Genomic DNA, 20,000 nt, shown 5'->3' with positions numbered 1-20,000 from the left:
TGTAGCCCCCTGTGGCTACACCAGGTGGAGGTGTAGTCTCTGTAGCTACACCAGGTGGTGTAGCCCCTGTAGCTACACCAGGTGGTGTAGCCCCTGTTGCTACACCAGGTGGTGTAGCCCCTGTAGATACACCAGGTGGTGTAGAACCTGTAGTTACACCAGGTGGTGTAGGCCCCTGTGGCTACACCAGGTGGAGGTGTAGCCTCTTGTAGCTACACCCACCAGGTGGAGATGTAACCCCTGTAGCAAAGCCAGGTGGAGGTGTAGCCCCTGTAGCTACACCAGGTGGAGGTGTAGCCCCTGTAGCAACGCCAGGTGGAGGTGTAGCCCCTGTAGCTACACCAGGATCAAGACGCCACCTAGTTGGTTAACGAGGGGTTTCAAGACTATCGACTGAACTCGAGTCATTAAGGCTGCAACGTAAGCATTAACGTCAACACCGTGAGTAACACACCATTCGGGTGTATACACCATGTCATACACCACCTGTACTCACTGAGGACGGCTCAACACATCGCCTGTACTTGTGTACTCACTGAGTACATGAGTTGTGGTGTTGCAGTCTGTCAACAGAGTGCAGACACACGTCACTCACCAACTCTTGCACTCATGGCAAATGAGTGTCAACGATCACTACCTGTAATACACAGCGCACTCACGCCGAGCTCTACGGGTTAAGTGCGTTCACATAGCAGACTCCTGAACGACTATATATGCGAGTAGAGTGCAATCACACAGACCGCTGAAAGCACTAATAGCACTGTCAACACTGAAGGAAGGATGTAGGCAGGTGTGTTAAGCCACGTACACACACCCACGCCAGTCCTCCACACCCACCACCCGTGGAAGCTGGTAGGGCAGTGTGGAGCAGGCGTGGGGCTGGGCCAGGTTTGCACGCCTAACACCACGCCCTCCCTACACGCCCATCACAAAGCAAGAGACTTCTCACCCCTCCCTCCCCGGTTTTCCCTTATAGACATCGACGTCAGCCTTGGCTGACATCACTTGCTGGGTGACTGGTGGAGGTAATGTGGCACTGCTCTATCAAAGTTACACTGAGAACGTCAATGAACCGTGAACCTTGACACGAACCTTGACATGAATCTTGACATGGGTCCAATACTGACGTAGTTTCCAAGGTTACCTTCCAGCAGGTCTGCAGTCTCTGTTACTTGGGAATTACCACCTCTCAGGAGGGTGGGGGTGGGTGGGAGTGGGTGGGAATGGGTGAGGGTGGGTGGGCTTGGTTTAGGGATGGGATAGGGGAGGGATCTGCCGCCCCCGGCGCCAACATTTCTTAAGGCATCCGGAAATGCTCCTCCGGCGCCAAGTGTGTTCTGACGTACGTGTGTACTTTCCTTTGTACTTGTCTTGGTTTGTGACAGCGTGTGTACTGTTCTACGTACTTGTCTTGGTGTGTGAGTGCATGTGGAAGTGGCACTCACCAAATGAGTGGCACTGCCCAACATATGAGTGAGCACTGCCCAACACTGTCTATATGTAGGTATGTTTACTCAAAGCATGAGTGGCACTATCCAGCACGATCTTGTTGCAAAATTAAGACGTCTGGTGATTAACTGGTTACCAAGAAGAGAGGCACAGTGCCAGGCACCTTGCCCGGGAGACACTATTCTCCGAGTATCTCTTACGAACATAGAGAAACAGGCTAAAGACGTCGCCTCCCTGCTCAGACGAAGACACTTGACCAAAAGAAGTGCCAACCTTGACACAAGAAGACACTTGACTAAAAACAAAAAAAATAGTGCCAACCTTCAAGAGACCTACACTTGCTCAATGTAGTGACCTACATCATCCCCCAGACACCCACCAACACCAGGTAGGTAGGGTGTAGCGACCTACGCCCTCCAACACAACACCATCACCAGGTAGGTAAGGTTTAGCGACCTACGCCCTCCCCCACAACACCCACCATCACCAGGTAGGTAAGGTGTAGCGACCTACGCCCTCCCCCACAACACCCACCATCAGGTAGGTAAGGTGTAGCGACCTATGCCCTCCCCCACAACACCCACCATCACCAGGTAGGTAAGGTGTAGCGACCTACACCTCCCCCACAACACCCACCATCACCAGGTAGGTAATGTGTAGCGACCTACATCTCCCCCACAACACCCACCATCACCAGGTAGGCAATGTGTAGCGACCTACATCTCCCCCACAACACCATGACCAGGTAGGTAAGGTGTAGCGACCTACGCCCTGCCCCACAACACCATCACCAGGTAGATAAGGTGTAGCGACCTACACCCTCCTCCACAACACCCACCATGACCAGGTAGGTAAGGTGTAGCGACCTACACCCTCCCCCACAACACCAACCATCACCAGGTAGGTAAGGTGTAGCGACCTACACCCTCCCCCACAACACCAACCATCACCAGGTAGGTAAGGTGTAGCGACCTACACCTCCCCCACAACACCCACCATCACAAGGTAGGTAAGGTGTAGCGACCTACACCCTCCCCCACAACACCGACCATCATCAGATAGGTATGGTGTAGCGACCTACGCCCTCCCCCACAACACCCACCATCACCAGGTAGGTAAGGTGTAGCGACCTACACCCTCCCCCACAACACCAACCATCACCAGGTAGGTAAGGTGTAGCGACCTACACCTCCCCCACAACACCCACCATCAGGTAGGAAAGGTGTACCGACCTACACCTCCCCCACAACACCCACCATCACCAGGTAGGTAAGGTGTAGCGACCTACACCCTCCCCCACAGCACCAACCATCACAAGGTAGGTAAGGTGTAGCGACCTACACCTCCCCCACAACACCCACCATCACCAGGTAGGTAAGGTGTAGCGACCTACACCCTCCCCCACAACACCCACCATCACCAGGTAGGTAAGGTGTAGCAACCTACACCCTCTCCCACAACACCAACCATCACCAGGTAGGTAAGGTGTAGCGACCTACACCCTCCCCCAAAACACCCACCATCACCAGGTAGGTAAGGTGTAGCGGCTTACACCCTCCCCCACAACACTCACCATCACCAGGTAGGTAAAGTGTAGCGACCTACACCCTCCCTCACAACACCCACCATCACCAGGTAGGTAAGGTGTAGCGACCTACACTCTCCCCCACAACACCATCACCAGGTAGGTAAGGCGTAGCGACCTACACCCTCCCCACAACACCAACCATCACCAGGTAGATAAGGTGTAGCGACCTACACCTCCCCCACAACACCCACCATCACCACTTAGGAAAGGTGTAGCGACCTACACCCTCCCCCACAACACCCACCATCACCAGGTAGGTAAGGTGTAGCGACCTACACCCTCCCCCACAAAACCCACCATCACCAGGTAGGTAAGGTGTAGCGACCTACACCCTACCCCACAACACCAACCATCACCAGGTAGGTAAGGTGTAGCGACCTACACCTCCCCCACAACACCAACCATCACCAGGTAGGTAAGGTGTAGCGACCTACACCCTCTCCCACAGCACCAACCATCACCAGGTAGGCAAGGTGTAGCGACCTACACCTCCCCAACAACACCCACCATCACCACTTAGGTAAGGTGTAGCGACCTACACCTTCCCCCACAACACCCACCATCACCAGGTAGGTAAGGTGTAGCGGCCTACACCCTCCCCCACAACACCCACCATCACCAGGTAGGTAGGCTGGAGTGGGAATAACACCACCGATGCTACTGTCAGGGAGGCTAGCGACTTACACCCTCCACCACAACACCCACCATCACCAGGTAGGTAAGGTGTAGCGACCTACACCCTCCCCCACACCACCCATCACCAGGTAGATAAGGTGTAGCGACCTACACCTCCCCCACAACACCCATCACCACTTAGGTAAGGTGTAGCGACCTACACCCTCCCCCACAACACCAACCATCACAAGGTAGGTAAGGTGTAGCGACCTACACCCTCCCCCACAACACCCACCATCACCAGGTAGGTAAGGTGTAGCGACCTACACCTCCCCCACAACACCCACCATCATCAGGTAGGTAAGGTGTAGCGACCTACACCATCCCCCACAACACCCACCATCATCAGGTAGGTAAGGTGTAGCGACCTACACCTCCCCCACAACACCCACCATCATCAGGTAGGTAAGGTGTAGCGACCTACACCCTCCCCCACAACACCCACCATCATCAGGTAGGTAAGGTGTAGCGACCTACGCCCTCCCCCACAACACCCACCATCACCAGGTAGGTAAGGTGTAGCGACCTACACCTCCCCCACAACACCCACCATCATCAGGTAGGTAAGGTGTAGCGACCTACACCCTCCCCCACAACACCCACCATCACCAGGTAGGTAAGGTGTAGCGACCTACACCCTCCCCCACAACACCCACCATCACCAGGTAGGTAAGGTGTAGCGACCTACACCCTCCCCCACAACAACCATCACCAGGTAGGTATGGTGTAGCGACCTACACCCTCCCCCACAACACCAACCATCACAAGGTAGGTAAGGTGTAGCGACCTACGCCCTCCCCCACAACACCCACCATCACCAGGTAGGTAAGGTGTAGCGACCTACACCCTCCCCCACAACACCAACCATCACCAGGTAGGTAAGGTGTAGCGACCTACACCTCCCCCACAACACCAACCATCACCAGGTAGGTAAGGTGTAGCGACCTACACCCTCCCCCACAACACCAACCATCACCAGGTAGGTAAGGTGTAGCGACCTACACCTCCCCCACAACACCCACCATCACCAGGTAGGTAAGGTGTAGCGACCTATACCTCCCCCACAACACCAACCATCACCAGGTAGGTAAGGTGTAGCGACCTACACCTCCCCCACAACACCCACCATCACCAGGTAGGTAAGATGTAGCGTAGCGACCTACACCTCCCCCACAACACCAACCATCACCAGGTAGGTAAGGTGTAGCGACCTACACCTCCCCCACAACACCCACCATCACCAGGTAGGTAAGGTGTAGCGTAGCGACCTACACCTCCCCCACAACACCAACCATCACCAGGTAGGTAAGGTGTAGCGACCTACACCTCCCCCACAACACCCACCATCACCAGGTAGGTAAGGTGTAGCGTAGCGACCTACACCTCCCCCACAACACCAACCATCACCAGGTAGGTAAGGTGTAGCGACCTACACCTCCCCCACAACACCAACCATCACCAGGTAGGTAAGGTGTAGCGACCTACACCTCCCCCACAACACCAACCATCACCAGGTAGGTAAGGTGTAGCGACCAACACCTCCCCCACAACACCAGGCAGAGATTAATAAGCAAGAAGCATCTCTCGCCCACCACACGGGCGCACTGACAGTTCCATTCAACATTGATGTTTTTCAACTGACATCTGCAGCACGTACACCATACATACACACACACACACACACACACACACACACACACACACACACACACACACACACACACACACACACACACACACACAAAGGGGATCTGGACAGGCTGCAGGCCTGGTCCAGCAAATAGGTCCTGGAGTTCAACCCCACCAAGTGCAAAGCCATGAAGATCAGGGAACGGCATAGAAGACCGCCGACAGAGTACAGTCTACAGTCTAGGGAATCAAATACTACAAACCTCACTCAAGGAAAATGATCCTGGGGTGAGTATAATACCAAGCATATATCCTGAAACGCACATCAACCAAATAACTGCTGCCGCATACGGGCGCCTGGCAAACCTAAGAATAGCATTCAAAGAACCTGAGTAAGGAATCGTTCAAGACTCTGTACACTGTTTACGTCAGGCCCATATTGGAGTATGCAGCACCAACCTGGAACCCACACCTGGTCAAGCACGTCAAGAAATTAGAGAAAGTGCAACGGTTTGCAACAAGACTAGTCCCGGAACTAAGGGGCATATCCTACGAGGAGAGGTTAAGGAAAATCGACCTGACGACAATCGAGGACAGGAGGGATAGGGGGGACATGATAACAGCATATAAAATTCTGACAGGAATTGACAAGATGGACAGAGACAGGATGTTCCAGAGATGGGACACAGCAACAAGAGAAGTTGAAGACTCAGAAGAGTTACAGGGATGTTAGGAATTATTTCTTCAGTCACAGAGTTGTCAGGAAGTGGAACAATCAGGAAAGTGATGTAGTGGAGGCAGGATCTATACACAGCTTTAAGAAGAAGTATGATAAAGCTCATGGAGCAGGGAGAGAATGGACCTAGTAGTGACCACTGAAGAGGCGGGGGCAGGAGCTACAATTCGTCCCCTGTACCCACAATTAGGAGAGTACACACACACACACACACACACACACACACACACACACACACACACACACACACACACACACACACACACACACACACACACACACACTACTGATACCAACATTTTTTAACGCTTAAACTTCTGCCAGCACCAAGGTAATTCCACTGCTGCCACGCTGCCATCACCAAGGTAATTCCACTTCTGCCACGCTGCCAGCACCAAGGTAATTCCACTACTGCCACGCTGCCATCACCAAGGTAATTCCACTGCTGCCACGCTGCCAGCACCAAGGTAATTCCACTGCTGCCACGCTGCCAGCACCAAGGTAATTCCACTACTGCCAGCACCAAGGTAATTCCACTACTGCCACGCTGCCAGCACCAAGGTAATTCCACTGCTGCCACGCTGCCAGCACCAAGGTAATTCCACTGCTGACACGCTGCCAGCACCAAGGTAATTCCACTGCTGACACGCTGCCAGTACCAAGGTAATTCCACTGCTGCCACGCTGCCAGCACCAAGGTAATTCCACTGCTGCCAAGTTGCCAGCACCAAGGTAATTCCACTGCTACCACGCTACCAGCGCCAAAGTAATTCCACTGCTACCACGCTACCAGCGCCAAGGTAACTCCACTGCTGCCACGCTACCAGCGCCAAGGTAACTCCACTGCTGCCACGCTACCAGCACCAAAGTAATTCCACTGCTGCCACGCTGCCATCACCAAGGTAATTCCACTTCTGCCACGCTGCCAGCACCAAGGCAATTTCACTTCTGCCACGCTGCCAGCACCAAGGTAATTCCACTTCTGCCACGCTGCCAGCACCAAGGTAATTCCACTTCTGCCACGCTGCCAGCACCAAGGTAATTCCACTGCTGACACGCTGCCAGCACCAAGGTAATTCCACTGCTGACACGCTGCCAGCACCAAGGTAATTCTACTGCTGCCACGCTGCCAGCACCAAGGTAATTCCACTGCTGCCACGCTTCCAGCACCAAGGTAATTCCACTGCACGTCAGCGTATAGTCGTCAGTGGATAATGACGGTGTCAACACATGAGTGAGACAAGGGCCAGAGGCTGAGATAATTATCACACAGCGTACTAGTGTGCCAGCGAGAGTGCCAGTGAATCATACAGTACCTGACACTCTGCTTCACTGTCGCCTGCCGTGGGCAGTGCTACCTTTCATCCCCTCGCTGTGAGCAGTAGCAGGCACTGCGTTTGTAACAATACACAAGTGTACATGTTCCACACTTGTCTAATACGTGATTACAGGCGAGTGTGATACAGAGAGCCACGGTTTCACACACAGAGCCACGGTGTGACACAGTCACAGTGTGACAAAGAGCCACGGTGTGATACAGAAATAGTGTGACACAGAGCCACGGTGTGACACAGAGCTACATCGTGACACTGAGAGCCACGGTGTCACACAGAGCCATGGAGTGACACAAGAGAGACTCGGAGTGACACAGAGAGCCACAGTGTTACAGAGCCACAGTATCACACAGTCACGGTGTCACAGTATCAGAGAGCCACGGTGTCACAGTATCACACAGAGCCACAGAGCCAGTGTCACACAGAGAGCCACAATGTCACACAGACAGCTACAGTGTCACACAGAGCCACGGAGTGACACAAAAAGCCACGGTGTGATACAGAAATAGTGTGACAGAGCCACGGTGTGACAGTCACAGTGTCACACACAAAGCCAGTGTCACACAGAGAGCCACGGAGTGACAGAAAGCCACAATGTCATAAAGAGAGCCACGGAGTGACACAGAGCCACAGTGTCACACAGAGAGCCATCACTTAACGTACTATTCAGTGCTGCAGTGCTGAGATCACAGCTGTTAATATTGTGATAAATCCAGAGAGAGAGAGAGAGAGAGAGAGAGAGAGAGAGAGAGAGAGAGAGAGAGAGAGAGAGAGAGAGAGAGAGAGAGAGAGAGAGAGAGAGAGAGAGAGAGAGAGAGAGAATGAGAGAGAAGGTTATAATAGTAAACTAGCGCTCTCACTCTAAAGAAAACGGAATCTCGCACAAACATTCTCTCTCAGAGAAAATGGGAAAAATTATCATGCTTTTGTGATGTACTAGTCTTACGCCATTAACACTCATACATGTATAAACTATATCATACATTACCACGTATAAGCTGCCAGTCATACATCATTAAAAATTAATGAACGAAAGATTTAAACTTCACCAGAATTTTTTTTCTTTTATATTTTATTGCACATTCCGCCGCTCTCTGGACATATTGTGAAATTTCATCTACAATAGTCGTGTAAATTATACAGCTGATGCTGTATAGTGTAGCGATACAGATGACAGTGAGAGTGAGAATTGGTAACAATACTCTTCAATCATATAGTGTAGGATTGAAGAGGAGAGTAAATCCTATGCGTCAATCTTTTGATTTATCACGTAACTTGTACTCTCGTTTGTGGGAGCTACTGTTCGGTTCGTTTGTGGGATCTATTGTTACGTTCGCTTGTGGAATTTATTGTTACGTTCGTTTGTGGGATCTACTGTTACGTTCGCTTGTGGAATTTATTGTTACGTTCGTTTGTGGGATCTATTGTTACGTTCGCTTGTGGGATCTATTATGCTTGTTTGTGGGATCTACTGTTACGCTAGTTTGCGAAATGTACTTTTTATGTTCGTCTGTGGGATCTGTTGTTATGGTTAGTAATGTAACGAGACCCAAATGTTTGCCGATACCATCAAAATTGGTTAAAAGCCGATGTTTAGGCACTGCCTTAGTTACGTTACGTTAGTCACAGCTTTGGTTGACCAGATCAAAGGTGGTTTACCTCCGCCCTCTGATACCCAGTCAACCACAACACATCGTTTCCGACCACTGCGCTGCTTTCCTAGTCAGGTCAAGCCAGTCATCGATGGAGATAAATATATACCTTAGTAATTTTAGTGTCCCGCAGCTTGGTTGGTAGCGCATTCAGCTCATACACTGAGAGGAGAGTCATCTATGTTCTCATGTTCTTCTTCAGCTGAGAATGTTCTCAGCTACAGTGATCCACCAGTGTTGAACCTGCCTTACCTTTAGTACTGTTCACTTGACCAGTGATGAACTGACCAGTGGTGAACTGACCAGTGGTGAACTGACCCATGTTCACTCTGGCAACTTACCTGAAAGATAGGAGAGAGAGAGAGTTAGTTCAAACACTTATGAGAGAAGTAAACATTTACCACCACAGGTCACACACCCTGGTCACGGACTGTGGTCACAGTCCATGGTCACGGACCCTGGTCACGGACCCTGATCACGGACCCTGATCACGGACCCTGATCACGGACCATGGCCACGGACCCTGGTCACGAACCATGGTCACGGACAATGGTCACGGATTCTGGTCAAAGACTCTGGTCACGGTCCATGGTCATGGACCACGGTCACGACTCTGGTCACGGACCGTAATTCATATGGCAGAAATATTTTACATTCCTATTTTTTATTGCTCACACTCGACACCTCACACTTGACACCTGACACTCGACACCCCACACTTGACACCTGACACTCGACACCCCACACTTGACACCTGACACTCGACACCCCACACTCGACACCTGACACTCGACACCCCACACTCGACACCTGACACTCGACACCCCACACTCGACACCTGACACTTGACACCTCACACTTGACACATCACACTTGACACCTGACACCCCACACTTGACACCTGACACCCCACACTTGACACCTGACACCCCACACTTGACACCTGACAATCAACACCCCACACTTGACACCTCACACTCGACACCCCACACTTGACACCTCACACTCGACACCCCACACTTGACACCTCACACTCGACACCCCACACTTGACACCTGACAATCAACACCCCACACTTGACACCTCACACTCGACACCCCACACTTGACACCTCACACTCGACACCCCACACTTGACACCTGACACTCAACACCCCACACTTGACACCTCACACTCGACACCCCACACCTCACACTCGACACCCCACACTTGACACCTCACACTTGACACCTGACACTCGACACCCCACACTTGACACCTGACACTCGACACCCCACACCTCACACTCGACACCCGACACTCGACACCCCACACTTGACACCTGACACTCAACACCCCACACTTGACACCTCACACTCGACACCCCACACTCGACACCCCACACTTGACACTCGACACCCCACACTTGACACCTCACACTCAACAACCCACACTTGACACCTCACACTCGACACCCCACACTTGACACCTGACACTCGACACCTGACACTCGACACCTGACACTCAACACCCCACACTTGACACCTCACACTCGACACCCCACACTTGACACCTCACACTCGACACCCCACACTCGACACCCCACACTTGACACCTCACACTCAACCCACACTTGACACCTCACACTCGACACCCCACACTCGACACACACTCGACACATCACACTCGACACATCACGCTCGACACCTCTCGCTCGACACCTCTCGCTCGACACCTCTCGCTCGACACCTCTCGCTCGACACCTCTCGCTCGACACCTCTCGCTCGACACCTCTCACTCGACACCTCTCACTCGACACCTCTCACTCGACACCTCTCACTCGACACCTCTCACTCGACACCTCTCACTCGACACCTCTCACTCGACACCTCTCACTCGACACCTCTCACTCGACATCTCTCACTCGACATCTCTCACTCGACATCTCTCTCACTCGACACCTCTCACTCGACACCACATCTCAATACCTGTCGTGTACGTAGGGAATAACGACATTCAGACACTCACACTCGACACCTCACATCCTCACTCGACACCTCACACTCACTCACTGTTGGGATTGATAGTGGCTCGACACCTCTCACTCGACACCTCTCACTCGACATCTCTCACTCGACATCTCTCACTCGACATCTCTCACTCGACATCTCTCACTCGACATCTCTCACTCGACATCTCACATCTGACACCTCACACTCGACACCTCACCCTCAACACCTCACACTCAATATCTCTCACTCGACACCTCACACTCGACACCTCACACTCGACACCTCACACTCGACGCCACGACGTTAACAGATCAAGAAACTCTCACAAGAGGAGTGAACTGTGCTCTCAACACAGATACAACCTACCTGAGTTTAGTAGCGATCGTTATTCTTCCCACTCACTACCACCACCACCACCACTACCACCATCGCTACCACCACCACCACCACAATTGACGACCCAAACTGGTGTTCCTCTAAGCTCTTAATCCCCCACTACCATGAAAGTCAACCTCTTCAGGTACAAGATGGGAAAAAAAAACTGCCCAACACGGGACCAGGAGTTGAGATCAGCAGCATCAGTCGAACAATTGCCTCAAGGACCACAGGTTTATCGTCCTCCAGACAATCTTTAATATCGCGAGTAAACCACCGGGCAGATATATGATGACAGCAACGAGAGATATCACTTTTTATGTGTCTCACTCCTTCGCTATCTCAATATCGAAGATAACACGCAGCCAAGACGATTTTTGTCCAGAAATATTACGGCATAAATCACGAAGAATGGCTAACCCCATCCTGGGTGGAAGATCTGTTTTGCTTCCATTTTTTTTAACCTCCAGACTATGGTCCCTAACACGGAGCTGTGTGTATATCTTTACCTACTTCCTTACCTGCTGCTGTAAACACTATGTTAGGTATCAACATTCAAACATTTCCTATGAAGCTGCTGAGTATGTCTTCAAATGACGTTCTTGTCGCCACAAGGCTTAACATAAACAAACAAGCAGTTGCTCTGACACCCGGGGAGTAAACGATTGAGTTACCGCGGATATACACACATTCCGTTTTCTGTGTCCGGAACCAAGCGGCAGTCAGTGCCACACGAATAGGGAGAGAAAGATACCACCACTAGCATCTCACTGATACACACTGCCGTATCACTGCCCACTCCTACCCCTCATGGCTGTCACACACACACACATCTCAGGTTAATAAGAAACATGTGCAATACTGAGCTACCTGCACAACGGGGTTCTTCAGTTGAGTACAGACGCATAATTATAACATTGCCTGGAGATGGGAGAAGTGGTGACGCTATGTTTAGGTAATTAGTCCCTCAGGAGTCATAGGTGGTCAGGCCCTCAGTCTTGAAAGTGGACAGTCCCTGACCAGTCACTGTCAGCACCTTGTTCAGTGTTCACTGCCAGCACCATGCTGTGGCCACTGTCAGCACCTTGGCTACAGGTAGGGTAGCACACCACTTGGATACAGGCAAGTCAAGTGTGCCAGTGTCGACCAGAGTGCGAGGTTCTGACCAGAGCTTTGGTAAGATGGGGAAGGAAGAAGGATAGGTAAGGATGGAATGTGTGAAAGGTTAGGGGGTGGAGGGGGAGGTGGGGGTTTTAAAGGTAAGTGGCCTATCCACTTTGGTGCAATTTGAATGCGTGTGCATGCGGCTTGTGTAATTCGTGGAAAAGTCATGTTTATAGGATAGGTATACCTCCTGCCCGTCAGTTGCACACCGTTATACCAGGTGTATACCGGTGAGCCACTGAATTGGAAGGATGCATACTGTTTGCAACTGCCTTTAATTTTTTTTTTGCGCAAGAGGTTGGTCGTAAGGCTGCAGCTGCAGGTGGTAGTTGCGGGTCGTTTGATGAAGATTGGTTGATCACCTGGAGTTGGTTGGCTAAGCAGTTTCTGAGGTGGTGTCCTGCTGGAGGATGATTGTAGATGTTACAAGGTTAGTTGTAAGGTGTTGATTGACAAAAGTGGGTCACCCAGAATTGGGGAGCGTTAATCCATGTTACTGGACGTAGAATGGTTCTGGTGGTATCCATTCTTCTTCGGGGAGGTCACTTAGGATTTTTGATCGAGGGAAGTTCTTGTCGATGAAGCGTCGGACTCTTTGTTGGAGGGTCATTCTTTGGGATCTGTGGAGGAAGGGGGGGGGGTGCTAATGGTGTAGTCGGTCGTATTCGATGGTTGGGGTGTGTTCTCTCTGTCAGGTAAATAGAGTTCCTGCATGTCATATAGTTGTCTCTTCTTTAGTTTGTTTAGCCTGACGTTAATTGCAGTGATTCTCTGTTGTGTGTGCAGGTCTTCGGTCCTGATTCTGTCTCTGAATCTGGCGCCAGTGATAAAACGGAGGGCTCTGTTTTGGACTCTTTGGAGTTTTAGCATGTTGGTTTTGGTTGTTAGCGACATGGGTACACAAGGGTATTCTAGCAGAGGTCTGATCATCATCTTGTACAGGTGTTGTTTGATGTGGGAAGGGGCTGATTTGAATCGGTAAAGTTGGCCAAGGTGGCTTTCGCTAGGTTCACTTTTTTGGTTATGTGGGATGTAGAGTTGAGTGATCTGTCGATCTCGTATCCTAGGATCTTGTTTGGATTCTTAGTAGTGATTCTGGTGCCTCTGATGGAAATGCCCCCTTTGTCTTCCATAGTTGATGGTAAGCAGCCGATGGTGCTGATTAGGACTTTGTCTGGGTTGGTTGTGATTCTCCATTTCTTCTCCCACTTAGCTGTTCTCCTTAGTTCTTCATTCATTTTCTCTATTGACAGTGGCAGGAGTTTCAAGGTCTAACGAAACTCTGCGGGAAATGACTGCCACTTTTCATTATTTCTTTTTAACTCTGAAATAGTAATAATAAAAAAATATTTCAGAGTGCGTGTGTTACGAAGTGTTGACACGACGTGGGAAGCCCTGGGACCACCTAGCCTTCACCCCTCAACCTTTAGACCTCAGCCCTCAACCTTCACCAGCTGGGTCACCTCAGTCACCACCTACTGCACCACCACCTCCACCTTCACCAGCTGGGTCACCTCAGCCACTACTACATTACCACCTCAATCTTCACCTGAATAAGGTGAAAACGAGAACGTGGTGAATGTAGGAAGTGGAAAATGATGGCATCCATTGGCACCTAATGGCACCCACCAGGCAGTGGGTGCCAGCCAGACTGCCTCTTCCTGTTACCGTAACAACAATGTCATCAAGGGTGATACAACGACTGTTACCACATTAACTGTTAGTTTAATAACCCCACGCAGCCAACTACACAGTCTCGTTAACATTCCTTGGAAGTAGCACACACACACACACACACACACACACACACACACACACACACACACACACACACACACACACACACACACACACACACAGAAGTTGCCTGACACTACAGATAGATATGATATTTTATGTAATGTGCGTTTTGTGTTTCATGTCAACGAAGTGATGATCAACGTGAGCCACCGCCACCGTGTGTTTAATGACCTGCACCTCCCCACAGGTGCCGACCTGCTGACTCCACCACCATACGTGTCACCACATATGGCACCACGCGTGGCACCATATATGGCACCACATGTGGCACCACGCATGGCACCATGCATGGCACCACACGTAACGCCAAGCATGGCACTATGTATGGCATCATCTCATGCAACAGGAAGCTGGTTAGTTTCCTAAGACGTGGCAAGACCTGGGTCACAGGTCACTACCTGAGAGACACCAGTGTAATTAACAGCAACAGAAACAGCAGCAGCCACAGCACCATCAGAAGCAGCAGCAACAGAAACAGCAACACTAGTACCGGCAGGAACAGAGGAAGCAACAACAGCAATACTAGTAGTGGCAGTGACGTGAGAGAGGAAGCAACAACAGCAACACTAGTAGTGGTAGTAACGTAACAGAGGAAGCAACAACAGCAACACTAGTAGTGGTAGTAACGTAACAGAGAAAGCAACAACAGCAACACTAGTAGTGGTAGTAACGTAACAGAGGAAGCAACAACAGCAACACTAGTAGTGGTAGTAACGTAACAGAGGAAGCAACAACAGCAACACTAGTAGTGGTAGTAACGTAACAGAGGAAGCAACAACAACACTAGTAGTGGCAGTGACGTAACAGAGAAAGCAACAACAGCAGCACTAGTAGTGGTAGTAACGTAACAGAGGAAGCAACAACACTAGTAGTGGTAGTAACGTAACAGAGGAAGCAACAACACTAGTAGTGGTAGTAACGTAACAGAGGAAGCAACAACAACACTAGTAGTGGTAGTAACGTAACAGAGGAAGCAACAACAGCAACACTAGTAGTGGTAGTAACGTAACAGAGGAAGCAACAACACTAGCAGTGGTAGTAACGTAACAGGAAGCAACAACAACGCTAGTAGTGGTAGTAACGTAACAGAGGAAGCAACAACAGCAACACTAGTAGTGGTAGTAACGTAACAGAGGAAGCAACAGCACTAGTGGCAGTAACGTAACAGAGGAACCAACAACACTAGTAGTGGTAGTAACGTAACAGAGGAAGCAACAACAACACTAGTAGTGGTAGTAACGTAACAGAGGAAGCAACAACAGCAACACTAGTAGTGGTAGTAACGTAACAGAGGAAGCAACAACACTAGCAGTGGGAGTAACGTAACAGAGGAAGCAACAACAGCAACACTAGTAGTGGTAGTAACGTAACAGAGGAAGCAACAACAGCAACACTAGTAGTGGTAGTAACGTAACAGAGGAAGCAACAGCACTAGTGGCAGTAACGTAACAGAGGAACCAACAACACTAGTAGTGGTAGTAACGTAACAGAGGAAGCAACAACAACACTAGTAGTGGTAGTAACGTAACAGAGGAAGCAACAACAGCAACACTAGTGGTAGTAACGTAACAGAGGAAGCAACAGCACTAGTAGTGGTAGTAACATAACAGAGGAACCAACAACACTAGTAGTGGTAGTAACGTAACAGAGGAAGCAACAACAGCAACACTAGTAGTGGTAGTAACGTAACAGAGGAAGCAACAACAGCAACACTAGTAGTGGTAGTAACGTAACAGAGGAAGCAACAACAGCAACGCTAGTAGTGGTAGTAACGTAACAGAGGAAGCAACAACAACAACACTAGTAGTGGTAGTAACGTAACAGAGGAAGCAACAACAACAACACTAGTAGTGGTAGTAACGTAACAGAGGAAGCAACAACAACAACACTAGTGGTAGTAACGTAACAGAGGAAGCAACAACAGCAACGCTAGTAGTGGTAGTAACGTAACAGAGGAAGCAACAACAGCAACACTAGTAGTGGTAGTAACGTAACAGAGGAAGCAACAACAGCAACGCTAGTAGTGGTAGTAACGTAACAGAGGAAGCAACAACAGCAACACTAGTAGTGGTAGTAACGTAACAGAGGAAGCAACAACAACACTAGTAGTGGTAGTAACGTAGCAGAGGAAGCAAAAACAACACTAGTGGCAGTGACGTAACAGAGAAAGCAACAACAGCGACACTAGTAGTGGTAGTAACGTAGCAGAGGAAGCAAAAACAACACTAGTGGCAGTGACGTAACAGAGAAAGCAACAACAGCGACACTAGTAGTGGTAGTAACGTAACAGAGGAAGCAAAAACAACACTAGTGGCAGTGACGTAACAGAGAAAGCAACAACAGCGACACTAGTAGTGGTAGTAACGTAACAGAGGAAGCAACAACAGCAACACTAGTAGTGGTAGTAACGTAACAGGGGAAGCAACAACAGCAACACTAGTAGTGGTAGTAACGTAACAGAGGAAGCAACAACACTAGTAGTGGCAGTGACGTAACAGAGAAAGCACCAACAGCAACACAAGTAGTGGTAGTAACGTAACAGAGAAAGCAACAACAGCAACAGAAGTAGTGGTAGTAACGTAACAGAGGAAGCAACAACAACACTAGTAGTGGCAGTGACGTAACAGAGAAAGCAACAACAGCAACACTAGTAGTGGTAGTAACGTAACAAAGTAACAACAACACTAGTAGTGATAGTGACGTAACAGAGAAAGCAACAACACTAGTAGTGGCAGTAACGTAACAGAGGAAGTAACAACAGCAACACTAGTAGTGGCAGTAACGTAACAGAGGAAGTAACAACAGCAACACTAGTAGTGGTAGTAACGTAACAGAGGAAGTAACAACAACACTAGTGGCAGTAACGTAACAGAGGAAGTAACAACACTAGCAGTGGTAGTAACGTAACAGAGGAAGTAACAGCAACACTAGTGGCAGTAACGTAACAGAGGAAGTAACAACAGCAACACTAGTAGTGGCAGTAACGTAACAGAGGAAGTAACAACAACACTAGTAGTGGCAGTAACGTAACAGAGGAAGTAACAACAACACTAGTGGCAGTAACGTAACAGAGGAAGTAACAACAGCAACACTAGTAGTGGCAGTAACGTAACAGAGGAAGTAACAACAGCAACACTAGTAGTGGTAATAACGTAACAGAGGAAGTAACAACAACACTAGTAATGGCAGTAACGTAACAGAGGAAGTAACAACACTAGTAGTGGCAGTAACGTAACAGAGGAGGCAACAACAACACTAGTAGTGGCAGTAACGTAACAGAGGAAGTAACAACAGCAACACTAGTAGTGGCAGTAACGTAACAGAGGAAGTAACAACAGCAACACTAGTAGTGGTAGTAACGTAACGGAGGAAGCAACAACAGCAACACTAGTAGTGGTAGTAACGTAACATAGGAAGCAACAACAGCAACACTAGTAGTGGTAGTAACGTAACAGAGGAAGTAACAACAGCAACACTAGTAGTGGTAGTAACGTAACGGAGGAAGCAACAACAGCAACACTAGTAGTGGCAGTAACGTAACATAGGAAGCAACAACAGCAACACTAGTAGTGGTAGTAACGTAACATAACAGAGGGAGGAACAACAGCAACAACAACAACAGTAGCAGCAACAACAAAATAACAACAACAGCGCCACAGAACCAACAGAACTACACGCACTCCACCGCCGGCAACCACCAACATGCAGTACAATCACCATCACTACCTCCAGCAACCCCAGCAACCACCATTCACCACTACCACCACCATTACCACCACCATCACAACCTCCAGAATCCCCCACCACCATCACTACCACCATCACCACCACCATCACCACTACCACCATCACCACCATCACCACCACCACCATCACCACCATAACCACCATCATCACCATCACCACTACCACCACCATTACCCCATCACCACTACCACCATCACTACAACCACCATCACCACCACCACCTCCACCACCACTACCACCACCTCCACCATCACCTCCACCACCACCATCACCACCATTACCCCATCACCACTACCACCATCAGTACCGCCACCATCACCACCACCATCACCATCACCACCACCATCACCACCACCATCACCACCACCATCACCACCACCACCTCCACCACCACTACCACCACCTCCACCATCACCTCCACCACCACCATCACCACCATTACCCCATCACCACTACCACCATCAGTACCACCACCATCACCACCACCATCACCACCACTACCACCTAACAGTCTCTACATTGTTAAAATATTTAATGAAATCATAAATTATAGTGATCGTGTATGTAAATTATAGCCGACGTGAACCCCGAGACATGAAGGACACTGAGTAAAATACTGGCACCAGGTTATATACACCAGGTTATATACACCAGGTTATATACACCAGGTTATATACACTAGGTTATATACACCAGGTTATATACACCAGGTTATATACACCAGGTTATATACACCAGGTTATATACACTAGGTTATATACACCAGGTTATATACACCAGGTTATATACACCAGGTTATATACACTAGGTTATATACACTAGGTTATATACACCAGGTTATATACACCAGGTTATATACACTAGGTTATATACACTAGGTTATATACACCAGGTTATATACACCAGGTTATATACACCAGGTTATGTACACTAGGTTATATACACCAGGTTATATACACCAGGTTATATACACCAGGTTATATACACCAGGTTATGTACACTAGGTTATATACACCAGGTTATATACACCAGGTTATATACACCAGGTTATATACACCAGGTTATATACACCAGGTTATATACACCAGGTTATATACACCAGGTTATATACACCAGGTTATATACACCAGGTTATATACACCAGGTTATATACATCAGGTTATATACACAAGGTTATATACACCAGGTTATATACACTAGGTTATATACACCAGGTTATATACACCAGGTTATATACACCATGCTATATACACCATGCTATATACACCAGGTTATATACACCAGGTTATATACACCAGGTTATATACACTAGGTTATATACACCAGGTTATATACACTAGGTTATATACACCAGGTTATATACACTAGGTTATATACACCAGGTTATATACACTAGGTTATATACACCAGGTTATATACACTAGGTTATATACACCAGGTTATATACACTAGGTTATATACACCAGGTTATATACACCAGGTTATATACACCAGGTTATATACACCAGGTTATATACACCAGGTTATATACACCAGGTTATATACATCAGGTTATATACACCAGGTTATATACACTAGGTTATATACATCAGGTTATATACACCAGGTTATATACACCAGGTTATACATACCAGAGAATGCGCACAAAGCTATATGTAAGAGGCTATTACACGGGGCTATACACATAATGTGATACACACGAGTCACCTCCCATTCAGTGAAGTGGTGCCAGACGTATGAGTGTGTGGTGCCAGACGTACAAATATGTGTGTACTCACCTATTTGTGGTTGCAGGGGTCGAGTCTTATCTCCTGGCCCCGTCATGTGTGTGTGTGTGTGTGTGTGTGTGTGTACTCAGTTG

The 20,000-nt window shown here is 49.0% G+C and overlaps 1 protein-coding gene across 11 annotated transcripts in view; it reads right to left on the bottom strand.

The window, feature by feature from the left end:
• Sarm (sterile alpha and armadillo motif) overlaps positions 1-20,000 on the bottom strand; it is a 500,429-nt gene that overhangs the window by 294,228 nt on the left and 186,201 nt on the right. The gene's annotated exons all lie outside the window — the stretch shown is intronic.

This window comes from Cherax quadricarinatus, chromosome 22 (assembly GCF_038502225.1).
Source record: "Cherax quadricarinatus isolate ZL_2023a chromosome 22, ASM3850222v1, whole genome shotgun sequence".
NCBI lineage: Eukaryota > Metazoa > Arthropoda > Malacostraca > Decapoda > Parastacidae > Cherax > Cherax quadricarinatus.
The sequence above is the reverse complement of the archived record's forward strand: the minus strand, read 5'-3'. Positions and strand labels throughout refer to the sequence as shown.